Source organism: Triticum urartu, chromosome 3A, assembly GCF_056163025.1.
Source record: "Triticum urartu cultivar PI428250 chromosome 3A, HENAU_Tu73, whole genome shotgun sequence".
Lineage (NCBI taxonomy): Eukaryota > Viridiplantae > Streptophyta > Magnoliopsida > Poales > Poaceae > Triticum > Triticum urartu.
In genome coordinates this window covers 605,295,955-605,312,138 of record NC_141875.1, presented here as the reverse complement: position 1 = coordinate 605,312,138, position 16,184 = coordinate 605,295,955, and positions in this window count along the sequence as shown.

Here is a 16,184-nt window from a genome sequence, read left to right as displayed (position 1 = left end):
TCCCGCTGTTGGTTATTGACCGGAGAGTCATCTCGGTCATGTCTGCATGTCTCCCGAACCCGTAGGGTCTACACACTTAAGGTTCGATGACGCTAGGGTTATAGAGATATTAGTATGCGGTAACCCGAAAGTTGTTCGGAGTCCCGGATGAGATCCTGGACGTCACGAGGAGTTCCGGAATGGTCCGAAGGTAAAGAATTATATATAGGAAGTGCTATTTCGGCCATCGGGACAAGTTTCGGGGTCACCGGTATTGTACCAGGACCACCAGAAGGGTCCCGAGGGTCCACCGGGTGGGGCCACCTGCCCCGGGGGGCCACATGGGCTGTAGGGGGTGCGCCTTGGCCTACATGGGCCAAGGGCACCAGCCCCAAGAGGCCCATGCACCAAGAATCAAGGGAAAGGAAGAGCCCTAAAGGGGGAAGGCACCTCCGAGGTGCCTTGGGGGGAGGGACTCCTCCCTGGCCGCACCCTTCCTTGGAGGAAGGGCCAAGGCTGCGCCCCCCCCTCTCCCTTGGCCCTATATATAGTGGGGGGAAGGGAGGGCAACCATACCTAAGCCTTGGCGCCTCCCTCTCCCTCCCATGACACATCTCCCTCCTCCCGCAGCGCTTGGCGAAGCCTTGTTGGAATCCCGCTACTTCCACCACCACGCCGTCGTGCTGCCGGATCTCCATCAACCTCTCCTCCCCCCTTGCTGGATCCAGAAGGAGGAGACGTCGCTTCTCCGTATGTGTGTTGAACATGGAGGTGCCATCCGTTCGGCGCTAGGATCATCGGTGATTTGGATCACGACGAGTATGACTCCATCAACCCCGTTCTCTTGAACGCTTCCGCGCGCGATCTACAAGGGTATGTAGATCCACTCCTCCCTCGTTGCTAGATGACTCCATAGATTGATCTTGGTGACACGTAGGAAACATTTTGAATTGTTGCTACGTTTCCCAACAGATCATACTAAAACTTTATTCTACTAGATCAAGATATTATCAAAAGGATCGAACTAAGAAAAACGGTAAAGATAAAAGTTGTGATGGTGATACGATACCGGGGCACTCCCCCAAGCTTGGCAGTTGCCAAGGGGAGTGCCCATACCCGATGCTCAGTTCTTCTTTATTGGTGAAGAAGGTGATGGTTTTGTTGATGGCGTAGGTTTCTTCCTTAATTTGCGCTTGAGGACATAATTTTGGTCCCTTAGGTCATTGATCTCCTGCTCCAGGCTCAGTATCTTTTTGCATAATTCCTGCTTGTTTTCCTGCAAGAGGCAAAAAGGGATAAACTCGATCTTAGGTTTCTTTACTCTATCTGGGAGGCTTGACCTTTTGAACTCCACATGCATGTCCCCAGGTTGAGGTAATGGGACTTCATCTTCTTCTGAGCTCGTCTCCTCCTTTCCCTTGGGTTCATAGCCCTCTTCTTCTTCCGTAGTCCAACGACAATGCTCCACATCCCCATAGACCTTAGGATCTGCAAGGTAATCAGCCACATAGCTTTCTCCTTCCGAATCATGGGACGACATGTTGCTCTAATCTGCAGCAGGACGGCTCGAAACAAAGACATGAGATATTTGCATGATACGGAGGTCAAAACCTACAGGAGATTATATAATGAATTTTTACCGACCTAAAGAAGTATCGTGCAAGAAAACGGACACGGAGAGCGCTCGAGGTGCCCACAAGGCAGGGGGGCGCGCCCTCCACCCTCGTGGAAGCCTCGTGTGCTTTCCGGTCTGCTTCTTATTTTCCTATTTTTCTAAATATTCCAAAATGGAGAAAAATTGCCATTAGAACTGTTTTGGAGTCAGTTTACTTACCGTACCACATACCTATTCCTTTTAGGAGTCTGAAACGTACTGGAAAGTGTCCCTTATGTATTCCTCCAGGGTTACGGTTTCAATGATATTAGTTTCAACATTTATAGGATTACCTCAGATATAATGTTTGATTCTTTGACCATTCACCACCCTCGGATTTGTGCCTTCGAAGTGGTTGATTTTTATGGCACCGGAATGATAGACCTCCTCAATAACGTAAGGACCTTCCCATTTAGAGGGAAGTTTTCCTGAAAAAAATCTTAAACGAGAGTTGTATAACAGTACATAATCACCTACATTGAACCCACGCTTTTGTATCCTTTTATCATGCCATCTTTTAACTTTTTCTTTAAACAGTTTGGCATTCTCATAGGCTTGGGTTCTCCACTCATCAAGTGAGCTAATGTCAAATAACCTATTCTCACCGGCAAGTTTGAAATCATAATTGATCTCTTTAATGGCCCAATATGCATTATGTTCTAGCTCAAGAGGTAAATGACATGCTTTACCATAAACCATTTTATACGGAGACATACCGATAGGATTTTTATATGCAGTTCTATAGGCCCATAATGCATCATCAAGTTTCTTGGACCAATTCTTTCTAGATCTATTAACAGTCTTTTGCAAAATTAATTTGAGCTCTCTGTTACTCAATTCTACTTGACCACTAGACTGTGGGTGATAAGGATATGCAATTCTATGATTAACGTCATACTTAGCAAGCATTTTACGAAAGGCACCATGAATAAAATGTGAACCACCATCAGTCATTAAATATCTAGGGACTCCAAACCTCGGGAAAATAACTTCTTTAAGCATCTTAATAGAGGTGTTATGATCAGCACTACTAGTTGGAATAGCTTCTACCCACTTAGTAACGTAATCAACAGCGACTAAAATATGTGTATACCCGTTAGAGGAAGGAAAAGGTCCCATATAATCAAAGCCCCAAACATCAAATGGTTCAATAACAAGTGAATAATTCATAGGCATTTCTTGACGTCTACTAATATTACCAATTCTTTGACATTCATCACAAGACAAGACAAACTTACGGGCATCCTTGAAGAGAGTAGGCCAATAAAAACCGGATTGCAATACCTTATGTGCAGTTCTATCTCCAGCATGGTGTCCTCCATAAGCCTCGGAGTTACACTTGCGTAGGATCTGTTCCTGTTCATGCTTGGGCACACAACGTCTAATAATACGATCTACTCCTTCTTTATAAAGATGTGGGTCATCCCAAAAGTAATGTCTCAAATCATAGAAGAACTTTTTCTTTTGCTGGTATGTGAAACTAGGTGGTATAAATTTAGCAACAATATAATTAGCATAATCAGCATACCATGGAGCAGTACGAGAAGCATTTATGACATTTAATTGTTCATCAGGAAAGCTATCATCAATAGGTAGTGGGTCATCAAGAACATTTTCTAACCTAGAAAAGTTGTCTGCAACAGGGTTCTCAGCTCCCTTTCTATCAATGATATGCAAATGAAATTCTTGTAGCAGGAGAACCCATCTAATAAGTCTAGGTTTAGCATCTTTCTTTTCCGTAAGGTATTTAATAGCAGCATGATCAGTGTGAATAGTTACTTTAGAATCAACAATATAAGGTCTGAACTTATCACAAGCAAAAACAACTGCTAAAAATTCTTTTTCAGTGGTAGCGTAATTTCTCTGGGCATTGTCTAGAGTTTTACTAGCATATTGAATAACATTTAATTTCTTATCAACTCTTTGCCCTAGAACAACACCTACAGCATAATCACTGGCATCACACATAATTTCAAAGGGTAAATTCCAATCAAGTGGCTGAACAATAGGTGCAGAAATTAATGCTTTCTTAAGTATTTCAAATGCTTCTACACAATCATCATCAAAGACAAAAGGAATATCTTTTTGTAATTGATTAGTCAGAGGCCAAGAAATTTTTAAGAAGTCCTTAATAAACCTCCTATAAAAACCGACGTGATCGAGGAAGCTTCTTATACCTTTAATGTCCTTGGGACATGGCATCTTTTCAATATCATCAACTTTAGCCTTGTCGACTTCAATACCTCTTTCAGAAATTTTATGCCCCAAGACAATACCTTCATTAACCATAAAGTGGCATTTCTCCCAATTCAGAACAAGATTTGTTTCTTCACATCTCTGCAAAACTTGATCAAGGTTGCTCAACCAATCATCAAAAGAGGATCCATAAACGAAGAAATCGTCCATGAAAACCTCACATATCTTTTCACAAAAGTCAAAAAATATAGCCATCATGCATATTTGAAAGGTAGCAGGTGCATTACATAAACCAAAAGGCATACGTCTATAAGAAAAAGTACCGAAAGGGCAAGTAAAAGTGGTCTTTGCTTGATCATCAGCTGACACGGGTATTTGAGAGAAACCAGAGTAACCATCTAGAAAGCAAAAATGTGTATGTTTGGATAATCTTTCTAGCATTTGATCAATAAAAGGTAAGGGGCAATGATCTTTTTTAGTAGCCTTATTTAATTTGCAGAAATCAATTACCATCCTATAACCTGTAATAATTCTTTGCGGAATCAACTCATCTTTATCATTAGGAACAACAGTAATACCTCCCTTCTTAGGGACACAATGGACAGGACTTACCCACTGACTGTCAGCAACGGGATAAATTATACCTGCCTCAAGGAGTTTTAATATTTCCTTTCTTACCACTTCTTTCATCATAGGATTCAGCCATCGTTGGTGATCAATAACTGGTTTGGCGTCTTTCTCCAAATTTATTTTGCGTTGACATAGAGTGGGACTAATGCCCTTAAGATCATCAAGAGTATATCCAATAGCAGCACGGTGCTTTTTCAGAGTTTTCAATATTTTTTCTTCTTCATGCTATGGAAGGTTAGCACTAATAATAATAGGATATATCTTCTTTTCATCAAGATAAGCATATTTAAGGGTAACAGGTAATGGTTTAAGCTCAAACACGGGATCACCCTTGGGTGGAGGAGGATCCCCTAGGATTTCAACAGGAAAATTGTGTTTCAGAATGGGTCCTTGTTTAAAGAATACTTCATCTATTTCCCTTCTTTCATTCATAAACATATCATTCACATGGTCTAGCAAATATTGTTCTAAAGGATCATTAGGAGGCACAACAATAGAAGCAAGACCAATAATTTCATCTTTGCTAGGAAATTCTTCATCACGGGGTTGTCTACGAAATTTAGAAAAATTAGACTCATGAGACATATCATCCAAACCAATAGTAACAACATCCTTCTTGCAATCTATCTTAGCATTAACAGTATTCAAGAAGGGTCTACCAAATATAATGGGAAAAAAGATATCTTGAGGGGAACCAAGAACAAGGAAATCAGCAGGATATTTAGCCTTCCCACACAATACTTCAACGTCTCTAACAATCCCAATTGGTGAAATAGTATCTCTATTAGCAAGCTTAATGGTAACATTGATATCTTTTATCTCAGCTCATGCAATATCATGCATAATTTCTTTGTATAAGGAAATAGGTATTGCACTAGCACTAGCACCCATATCACACAAGCCATGATAACAATGATCTTCTATTTTAACAAAAATAACAGGCATGCCTACCACAGGTCTATGTTTATCCTTAGTACCAGGTTTAGCAATTCTAGCAGTTTCTTCATAGAAATAAATAACATGCCCATCAATATTATCAGTCAAGAGATCTTTAACAATAGCAATATTAGGTTCAACTTTAACTTGCTCAGGAGGTGTATAAGTTCTAATATTACTTTTACGAACCACAGTTGAAGCTTTAGCATGATCCTTTATTCTAACAGAGAAAAGTGGTTTCTCAACATAAGCAGTAGGAACAATAGGATAATTATAAGTGTAGTTTTTTCTTCAACTTTAATAGGTGCAACTACCTTTGTTTCAATGGGAGGATTATATTTAAACCACTTCTCCTTAGGGAGATCAACATGAGTAGCAAAGGATTCACAGAAAGAAGCTACTATCTCAGAGTCAAGTCCATATTTAGTGCTAAATTTATGGAAAACTTCGGTATCCATAAAAGATTTAACACAATCAAACTTAGGTGTTATATCTGACTCCTTACCTTCGTCGAGATCCCAATATTCAGAGTTGTGTTTAATTCTCTCCAATAAATTCCATTTCAATTCAATAGTCTTCATCATAAAGGAACCAATACAAGAAGTATCGAGCATGGAGCGATTGTTATCAGAAAGCCGAGCATAAAAATTTTGAATAATCATTTCTCTTGAGAGCTCATGATTGAGGCATGAATATAACATTGACTTAAGCCTCCCCCAAGCTTGAGTGATGCTTTCTCCTTCGCGGGGCCAAAAATTATATATATAATTACGATCAAGATGAATAAGATGCATAGGATAAAACTTCTGGTGAAATTCCAATTTCAACAGCTTATAGTCCCATGATCTCATATCATCACATAGCCTATACCATGTCAATGCATCTCCCTTCAAAGATAAAGGGAAGACCTTCTTCTTGATAACATCATCGGGCATACCTGCAAGCTTAAATAATCCACAAACTTCATCCACATAGATTAAGTGTAAGTCGGGATGCAATGTTCCATCTCTTGCAAAAGGATTAGCTAGCAGTTTCTCTATCATACCCGAAGGAATTTCGAATTAAACATTTTCATTTTCAGTAGGTTGAGGAGCAACTATTTTCTCTACCGGTCGGGGTGAAGATACCCCGAACAAGCCCCTCAAAGGATTACTTTCCATAGTAACAAGTGACAGTAAATTTCAGCACACTATATAAATTTTTCCTTACCAAATTCCACCTACCAAAGGCGCTTCACTCCCCGGCAATGGCGCCAGAAAAGAGTCTTGATGACCCACAAGTATAGGGGATCTATCATAGTCCTTTCAATAAGTAAGAGTGTCGAACCCAACGAGGAGCAGAAGGAAATGATAAGCGGTTTTCAGCAAGGTATTCTCTGCAAGCACTGAAATTATCGGTAACAGATAGTTTTGTGATAAGGTAATTGGTAACGAGTAACAAGTAACAAGTGTAAATAAAGTGCAGCAAGATGGCCCAATCCTTTTTGTAGCAAAGGACAAGCCTGGACAAACTCTTATATGAAGTAAAGCGCTCCCGAGGACACATGGGAATTATCGTCAAGCTAATTTTCATCACAATCATATGATTCGCATTCGGTACTTTGATAATTTGATATGTGGGTGCTGTCCTTACTTGGACAAGCATCCCACTTATGATTAACCCCCATTGCAAGCATCCGCAACTACAACAGAAGTATTAAGGTAAACCTAACCATAGCATGAAACATATGGATCCAAATCAGCCCCTTACGAAGCAACGCATAAACTAGGGTTTAAGCTTCTGTCACTCTAGCAACCCATCATCTACTTATTACTTCCCAATGCCTCCCTCTAGTCCCAAACACTGGTGAAGTGTCATGTAGTCGATGTTCACATGACACCACTAGAGGGATGACAACATACATCTCATCAAAATATCGAACGTATACCAAATTCACATGACTACTAATAGCAAGACTTCTCCCATGTCCTCAGGAACAAACATAACTACTCGCAAAGCATATTCATGTTCATAATCAGAGGGGTATTAATATGAATAATGGATCTAAACATATGATCTTCCACCAAGTAAACCAACTAGCATCAACTACAAGGAGTAATCAACACTACTAGCAACCCACAGGTACCAATCTGAGGTTTGGATACAAAGATTGGATACAAGAGATGAACTAGGGTTTGAGATGAGATGGTGCTGGTGAAGATGTTGATGGAGATTGACCCCCTCCCGATGAGAGGATCGTTGGTGATGACGATGGTAATGATTTCCACCTCCCGGAGGGAAGTGTCCCTGGCAGAACAGCTCTGCCGAAGCCCTGGGATTGGTTCCGCCAAGGTTCCGCCTTGTGGCGGCGGAGTTTCATCCTGGAAGCTTGCTTACGATTTTTTCCTCAACAAAAGACTCCATATAGACAAAGATGGGCATCGGAGGGCCACCAGGGGGCCCATGAGGCAGGGGGCGCGCCAGGGGGTAGGGTGTGCCCCCCACCCTCATGGCTGGTGGGTGGCCCCCCTCTGGTACTTCTTGCGCTCAGTATTTTTTATATATTCTGGAAATAACTTCCGTGAAGTTTCAGGACTTTTGGAGCTGTGCAGAATAGGTCTCTAATATTTGCTCCTTTTCCAGCCCAGTATTCCAGCTGGCTGCATTCTCCCTCTTTATGTAAACCTTGTAAAATAAGAGAGAATAGGCATAAGTATTGTGACATAATGTGTAATAACAGCCCATAATGCAATAAATATCAATATAAAAGCATGATGCAAAATGGACGTATCACGTATGTGTAGCTGGGATCGTGTCCAATGGTGTCTCATCACCAGACATTGCTGACCCGGACAGAAAATCTATCGTCGCCGCTACACATCCATGCTATTTGGCACAAGGTGCCATCCATAGATCGCATCTCTGAAGCAACATTAGCAAACACTGGATCGGGTCTGATCTGTGCTGCCCCAAGGTGAAGTTGCTTGACCTCGAGTACCAAGCCAACAAGAGGCACCACACACCACCATCTAAGTATCACTACACTGTCACATCCGGGTCATGCCCCCAATCCAGCCATCGTTGTACCCTCAATGCAGCTCAAGGATGCCCTACTGTCGGAAGCTGTCGCTCGCAATGCACAAGCAAACGTCTTGTTCTACCACCAGTCACTAGAGCCCTTGGACCCAGGGCGGGCTGACGCGCCGCCCGAATTTGCCGCCCAATAGCGCCAGAGGCCGCCGCAAGATGGAGCCTCGCCACCCCTATATGCAACACAGCTTAGTCCGGCGGTGACGTAGAAAAAAGAGGAGGGAGGGAGGGAGGGCAACAGGGCTAAGGGTTTGGTGGTGGTCTACAATCGAGTTCTTAACCAACTCAGTTCTTTGGTATACAATGTTTGGTTCTAGGCCTAGGAGTGCTACACTTTGCCATACAATGTTGTCAAACTTGCCTAAGGTTAATTATTGAATATGAGAGCCACAAGTTGGTAAGCCTGAAAGAATCTTGTCATACGTTTTGAGTGTTTGTGATGTGGGACCGTAGGGTGCCTTGCCTAAGATGTGACTTGAACCAAACACACACGTAAGTTGGTCAAATTTTCCTAACCTTATAGCAACTCCAACAGGCTGACCCAAATGGACGGTGCATTTGTCCGCTTTTTGTCCGTTTGGGTCGGCCGCCCGCCCGACACTCGCCCAATTTTGCATTTGGTTCGGCAGTGCGCCCAACCGCCGACCCATTTCATGTCCGCATCAACTTTAAAAAAAGGCCCGCGGCCGATCATGCCAGCGGCCATGTCTCATCAGGTCGTCACCATGCCAGCGCCGGCATACAATGCCGGCTTCAGAAAATATCACCACAGTTCATGCTGGCGCACTCGCCGGCCGGCTGGCACACATGCCAGCACACAAAAAAGGGCGGGACTTGAGTTCTACCATGCCATCGCGGCCCTCATGGTCATGCCAGCACACCTGCCGGCATACAAAAAATACGGCGCTCGCCTCCATAGATCACTCATCGTCGAACTTGAGCATGTCTGCCTGCATCTTCTCGAACCATGGCCTCTTCCTTGGCGAACGGTGTTGAGATCCACCTTCCTGATTTCCACCCCAGTCATCATGCTCGCGAGAGCCACTTCTTTGGCCTTGGTCTTGGCGTTAGCGGCCTTGATCTCTAGTATCTTGGCTTGCTTCTCCGCCTCGAGCTCAGACATCTTGGCTTTCTTCTCTGCATCCATCTCAAGCCTCCTCCTTTGGATCTCCATGAAAGCGTCCATTTGTTCTGCCTTGAAACATTGACGCTCCTCCTCCATTGAGTCCTTCTTGTTCATCATGCCCTCCACGCTTGCGATCAAGGCGTTGGATGCCGCATCCCGCTTGTCCTCCTTCTTGGAGTTGGTCTTCCCCCGCGGTCGTGCCAGCTCGCCCTCCCCAACCTCCTCCACGGCTTGCTTCCCCCCACGCAACTTGAGGGCGGCATATTGCGCCTTGAACTTCTCCTCGTCCTTGATGACCCGAAAGCAATGGGAGAGGTTGAAGTACTTGCCATTGTGTTGAACCTTGAATGCCTACAAATTGTTTCCATGCAAGCATATGGGCAAATGATATGCAAATGAACACGCAAGCATGAATTTGATGACACAAAGGAGGGCGGCTTGCTAGCATACCATGTATTGCATGCCGATGCCGCTCACGGGGCGGGCCGTGACGCTCTCAAGAGTGGCGCAAAACTTGTTGCACTCTTGTTGGATCACCCTCCATCACATGGAAATGGACAGCCACCCACGCGTGCTCACAAGTTGGTAAGGCGGAAACTTCTTGCGTTCATGAAACTCTCGGTGGACACGAATCCAAAAAGGTTGAATGATTTTGTTCGGCGCCCTTCTTGGGGTCTTGTCCAATGTCTCACCAACACTCGCAAAGAAGCTTGTCCTAGGCCACCGTGTATGCCTTCGTGCGCTTGCTCTTGTGCTTCAGCTTAGGACCGGCGGCTTGGTTGGCGAGCTCGTCCTTGAACAAGGGCTCCACTTCGATGTCGCACTCGTCCGCTTCATCTAGCCCGTAGTCATCCGGGAACTCATGGTCGAGTGGGAATCCATCCAGGTCGATACCGACCTGATCACGCATGAAGGGCCCCTGATCGGGATCATAGCCAGCGGTCGTCCTGGCTTTGTGTCTTGTCGGGATCGTAGCCATCGGCCGGCACATCGCCCTTGAAGATGAGGTTCTGCATGTAGTCCTCGTCGACGGCCGATGGCATTCCCTCGAACAGGTTGCGGGCCTACGGGAGCACGTCGGTCGGCTTCTGTCGCGCGTGTTTCCTCGTGCCCAGGATGACGAGCCACTGTCCACCGGGGTGGCGTTGAGGTCGATGGGTGACGACCCACAAGTATAGGGTATCTATCGTAGTCCTTTCGATAAGTAAGAGTGTCGAACCCAACGAGGAGCAGAAGGAAATGACAAGCGGTTTTCAGTAAGGTATTCTTTACAAGCACTGAAATTATCGATAACAGATAGTTTTGTGATAAGGTAATTCATAACGGGTAACAAGTAACAAAAGTAAACAAGGTGCAGCAAGGTGGCCAAATCCTTTTTGTAGCAAAGGACAAGACTGGACAAACTCTTATATAAAGGAAAACGCTCCCGGGGACACATGGGAATTATCGTCAAGCTAGTTTTCATCATGCTCATATGATTCGCGTTTGTTACTTTGATAATTTGATATGTGGTGGACCGGTGCTTGGGTACTGCCCTTCCTTGGACAAGCATCCCACTTATGACTAACCCCCGTCGCAAGCATCCGCAACTACGAAAGAAGAATTAAGGTAAACCTAACCATAGCAAGAAACATATGGATCCAAATCAGCCCCTTATGAAGCAACGCATAAACTAGGGTTTAAGCTTCTGTCACTCTAGCAACCCATCATCTAGGCCCAAACAATGGTGAAGTGTCATGTATTCAACGTTCACATAACACCACTAGAGGAAAGACAACATACATCTCATCAAAATATCGAACGAATACCAAATTCACATGACTACTTATAACAAGACTTCTCCCATGTCCTCAGGAACAAACGTAATTACTCTCAAATCATATTCATGTCCATAATCATAGGGGTACTAATATGCATAAAGTATCTAAACATATAGTCTTCCACCGAATAAACCAACTAGCATCAACTACAAGGAGTAATCAACACTACTAGCAACCCACAGGTACCAATCTAAGGTTTTGAGACAAAGATTGGATACAAGAGATGAACTAGGGTTTGAGAGGAGATGGTATTGGTGAATATGTTGATGGAGATTGACCCCCTCCCGATGAGAGGATCGATGGTGATGACGATGGTGACGATTTCCCCCTCCCGGAAGGATGTTTCCCTGGTAGAACAGCTCCGCCGGAGCCCTAGATTGGTTCCGCCTCAAGACGGCGGCGCTTCGTCCCGAAAACTTTCTTATCACCTTTTCTAGGGCAAAAGACACCTTATACCAGAAGATGGGCATCAGGGGGCTTCCAGGTGGCCTACGAGGCAGGGGGCGCGCCTATGGGGGTAGGGCGCACCCTCCACCCTCATGGACGGTGGGTGGCCCCCCTCTGTGCTTTCTTCGCCCAATATTTTTAATATATTCCAAAACTGACTTGTGTGGAGTTTCAGGACTTTTGGAGTTGTGCAGAATTGGTCTGTAATATTTGCTCCTTTCCAGCCCAGAATTCCAGCGTCGGCATTCTCCCTCTTCATGTAAACCTTGTAAAATAAGTGAGAAAAGGCATAAGTATTGTGACATAATGTGTAATAACAGCCCATAATGCAACAAATATCGATATAAAAGCGTGATGCAAAATGGACGTATCAACGCCCCCAAGCTTAGACCTCGCTTGTCCTCAAGCGGAAGCTGATATCGAAAAATATGTCCACATGTTTAGAGAAAGAGGTGTCGATAAAATAAAATATGGACATGAGGGCATCATGATCATTCTTAGAATAGCAACATATATATATATTGTCATATGTTATCTTATGCGAAAGTAACAATCTATTCACAATGTCAAGTATGAATCAGAAACTCCATTGAAAAACTAGCAAACTATTATCTCAGTCATTGAAGCAATTGCAATTTATCATAACATCGGAAAGAGTCAATATAAGAGCTTTTCAGCAGGTCCACATACGCAACTATCATTTAGTCTTTCACAATTGCTAACACTCACGCAATACTTATGGGTATGAAGTTTTCATCGGACACAGAGAAAGATAGGGGCTTATAGTTTTGCCTCCCAACCCTTTACCTCAAGGGTAACGTCAACAATAATGCTTTATGAAAACCCACATCCAATCATATATATATATATATATCAGGATCTTTCCAACACATAGTGCTTGTCAAAGGATAAAGTGTACAAAAGGAAAGGTCAAGATCACCATGACTCTTGTAAAGGTATAAGACAAAAATAAAAGATAGGCCCTTCACAGAGGGAAGCAGAGGTTGTCATGTGCTTTTATGGTTGGAGGCACAAAATCTTAATGCAAAAGAACATCACTTTATATTGCCACTTGTGATAGGGACCTTTATTATACAGTCCGTCGCTTTTATTTCTTCCATATCACAAGCTTGTATAAAGCTTATTTTCTCCACACTAATAGATCATACATATTTAGAGAGCAATTTTTATTGCTTGCAACAATGACAACTTACTTGAAGGATCTTCTTCAATCCATAGGTAGATATGGTGGACTCTCATGGCAAAACTGGGTTTAAGGATATTTGGAAGCACAAGTAGTATCTCTACTTGGTGTAAAGAATTTGGCTAGCATGAGAGGGAAAGGCAAGCTCAACATGTTGGACGATCCATGACAATCTAATTTTGGGCATTACTCTCCATAAGATCAATATGATCTCTTTATTTATTTTTATTCTTTCTTTCTTTATTCCCTCAAGATCATAGCAAGATAACCAAGCCCTCGACTCAAGACTAAACTTTATGGGACAATTGAATTTTTACCCCTAGTTGGTTCCTACCCTCGGGTTTTGCCCTTACTTTTCGAGCTTGCTCAGTTTTGCCCTTAGTTTTTCCGTCGTGGTCCCTTGAATGCCCTTTGACCGTTTGACCAAAACTTTGAAAATTCATAACTAGTTCATATGAACTCAGAAAAATGCAAATAAGATATCAAAATGTTCATATAAACACTACCTTTATGTGCGTATCATTTGCATTCATGACAAAAGCACCCTTTATACTACCTGGGGTAATTAATGTTATTAACATTATTAAAAATAAAAAGGTATGAACCATATTTTTTCATGAATAAACATTACATGCAAATGTAGGTGATGTTTTCTGAACATCCAGATATCTTATTTGCATTTTTCCGAGTTCGTATCATCTTGTTATGAATGTTCTAACGACTTTGACCATTATTTGGAAACTTCATAACAAATTGATACTAACTCTGAAAAATGCAAATAAGATATCAGGATGTTCAGAAAACATCACCTACATTTGCATGTAATTTTTATTCATGAAAAAAATATTGTTTGTACCTTTTTATTTTTAATAATGTTAATAACATTAATTACCTCAGGTAGTTTAAAGGGTGCTTTTGTCCTGAATGCAAATGATATGCACATAAAGGTAATGTTTATCTGAACATTTTGATATATTATTTGCATTTTTCCGAGTTCATATGAATTAGTTATGAATTTTCAAAGTTTTGATCAAACGGTCAAAGGGCATTCGAGGGACCTCGGCGGAAAAAGTAAGGGCAAAACTGAGCAAGCTCAAAAAGTAAGGGTAAAACCCGTGGGTAGGAACGAACTAGGGGCAAAAATGCAATTGTCCCAAACTTTATTATATATAGCTCGCGTACTTGATTACATACATAAGGATCAACACAAAAACTCAAAGCTAGATCATACTAAACTATATTCTACTAGATCAAGATATAACCAAAAGGATCGAACTAAGAAAAAAAGGGTAAAGATAGAAGTGTGATGGTGATACGATACCGGGGCACCTCCCCCAAGCTTGGCAGTTTGCCAATGGGAGTGCCCATACCTGATACTCAGTTCTCCTTTTGTGGTGATGACAATTGTGCCTTCAGCTTTTTCGTATTGTAGTGGAGGAGAGCAATTTCCTCCTTTAAATCATCGACCTCCACCTCCAGCTTCAAGATCTTGTCGCATAAATTTCCTTTGCTTTTCTACCGCAAACAAGAAGGAATAGATCGGTTATTAGACCAGTTATCCCTCTTAGGGAGACTAGACTTCTTGAACTTCATGTGCATATCCCCAAGTTGAGGTAGAGGAACATCCTCCTCCTCCGAACTTGAATCATCGATCCTCATCAAATGAGCATCCTCCTCATCATCCGTAGTTCGACCATAAGGAGATAGGTCCCCATAGGTCTTTGGGTCAGCAATGAGATGTGAGACAAAGCTCTCTCCATCGGAGTCTTGAGATGACATCTTGCTCTAAATCTGTTCTAGAAACAACTCAAAACAAAAACAGAGGATTGTGTCGTGGTACGGTGGTCAAAACCTTTGGGAGATTATATAATGAATTTTTACCAACCAAAAGAAGTTTCGTGCAAGAAAACAGAGTCCGGAGGGCACATGAGCTGCCCACGAGGCAAGGGGCGCGCCCTCCACCCTCGTGGATGCCTCGTGTCCTTTCCGGACTACTTATTTTCCTATTTCCTTAAATACTCCAAAACGGGGAAAAATTGCTATTAGAACTATTTTGGAGTCGATTTATTTACCGTACCACATACCTATTCCTTTTCGGGGTCTGAAACGTTCTGGAAAGTGTCCCTTATGAACTCCTTCGGGGTTACGGTATCAATAACATTGGTTTCAACATTTATGGGATTACCTGAGATATAATGTTTGATTCTTTGACCGTTCACCACCTTCGGATTTGTGCCTTCGAAGTTGTTGATTTTTATGGCACCGGAACGATAGACCTCCTCGATAACGTAAGGACCTTCCCATTTAGAGAGGAGTTTTCCTGCAAAAAATCTTAAACGAGAGTTGTATAACAGAACATAATCACCTACATTAAACTCGCGCTTTTGTATCCTTTTGTCATGCCATCTTTTAACCTTTTCTTTAAATAGTTTGGCAGTCTCATAGGCCTGGGTTCTCCACTCATCAAGTGAGCTAATGTCAAATAGTCTCTTCTCACCAGCAAGTTTGAAATCATAATTGAGCTCTTTAATAGCCCAATATGCCTTATGTTCTAATTCGAGAGGTAAGTGACATGCATTTCCGTAAACCATTTTATACGGAGACATACCCATAGGATTTTTATATGCAGTTCTATAGGCCCATAATGCATCATCAAGTTTCTTGGACCAATTCTTTCTGGATCTATTAATAGTCTTTGGTAAAATTAATTTAATCTCTCTATTACTCAGTTCTACTTGACCACTAGACTGTGGGTGGTATGGGGATGCAATTCTATGATTAACATCATACTTAGCAAGCATTTTACAAAAGGCGCCATGAATAAAATGTGAACCACCATCAGTCATTAAATATCTAGGGACTCCAAACCTCGGAAAAATAACTTCTTTAAGCATCTTAATAGAGGTGTTATGATTAGCACTACTTGTTGGGATAGCTTCTACCCACTTAGTAACGTAATCAACAGCAACTAAGATATGTGTATACCCATTAGAGGAAGGAAACGGTCCCATATAATAAAAGCCCCAAACATCGAATGGTTCAGTAACAAGTGAATAGTTCATAGGCATTTCTTGACGTCTACTAATATTACCAATTCTTTGACATTCATCACAAGACAAGATA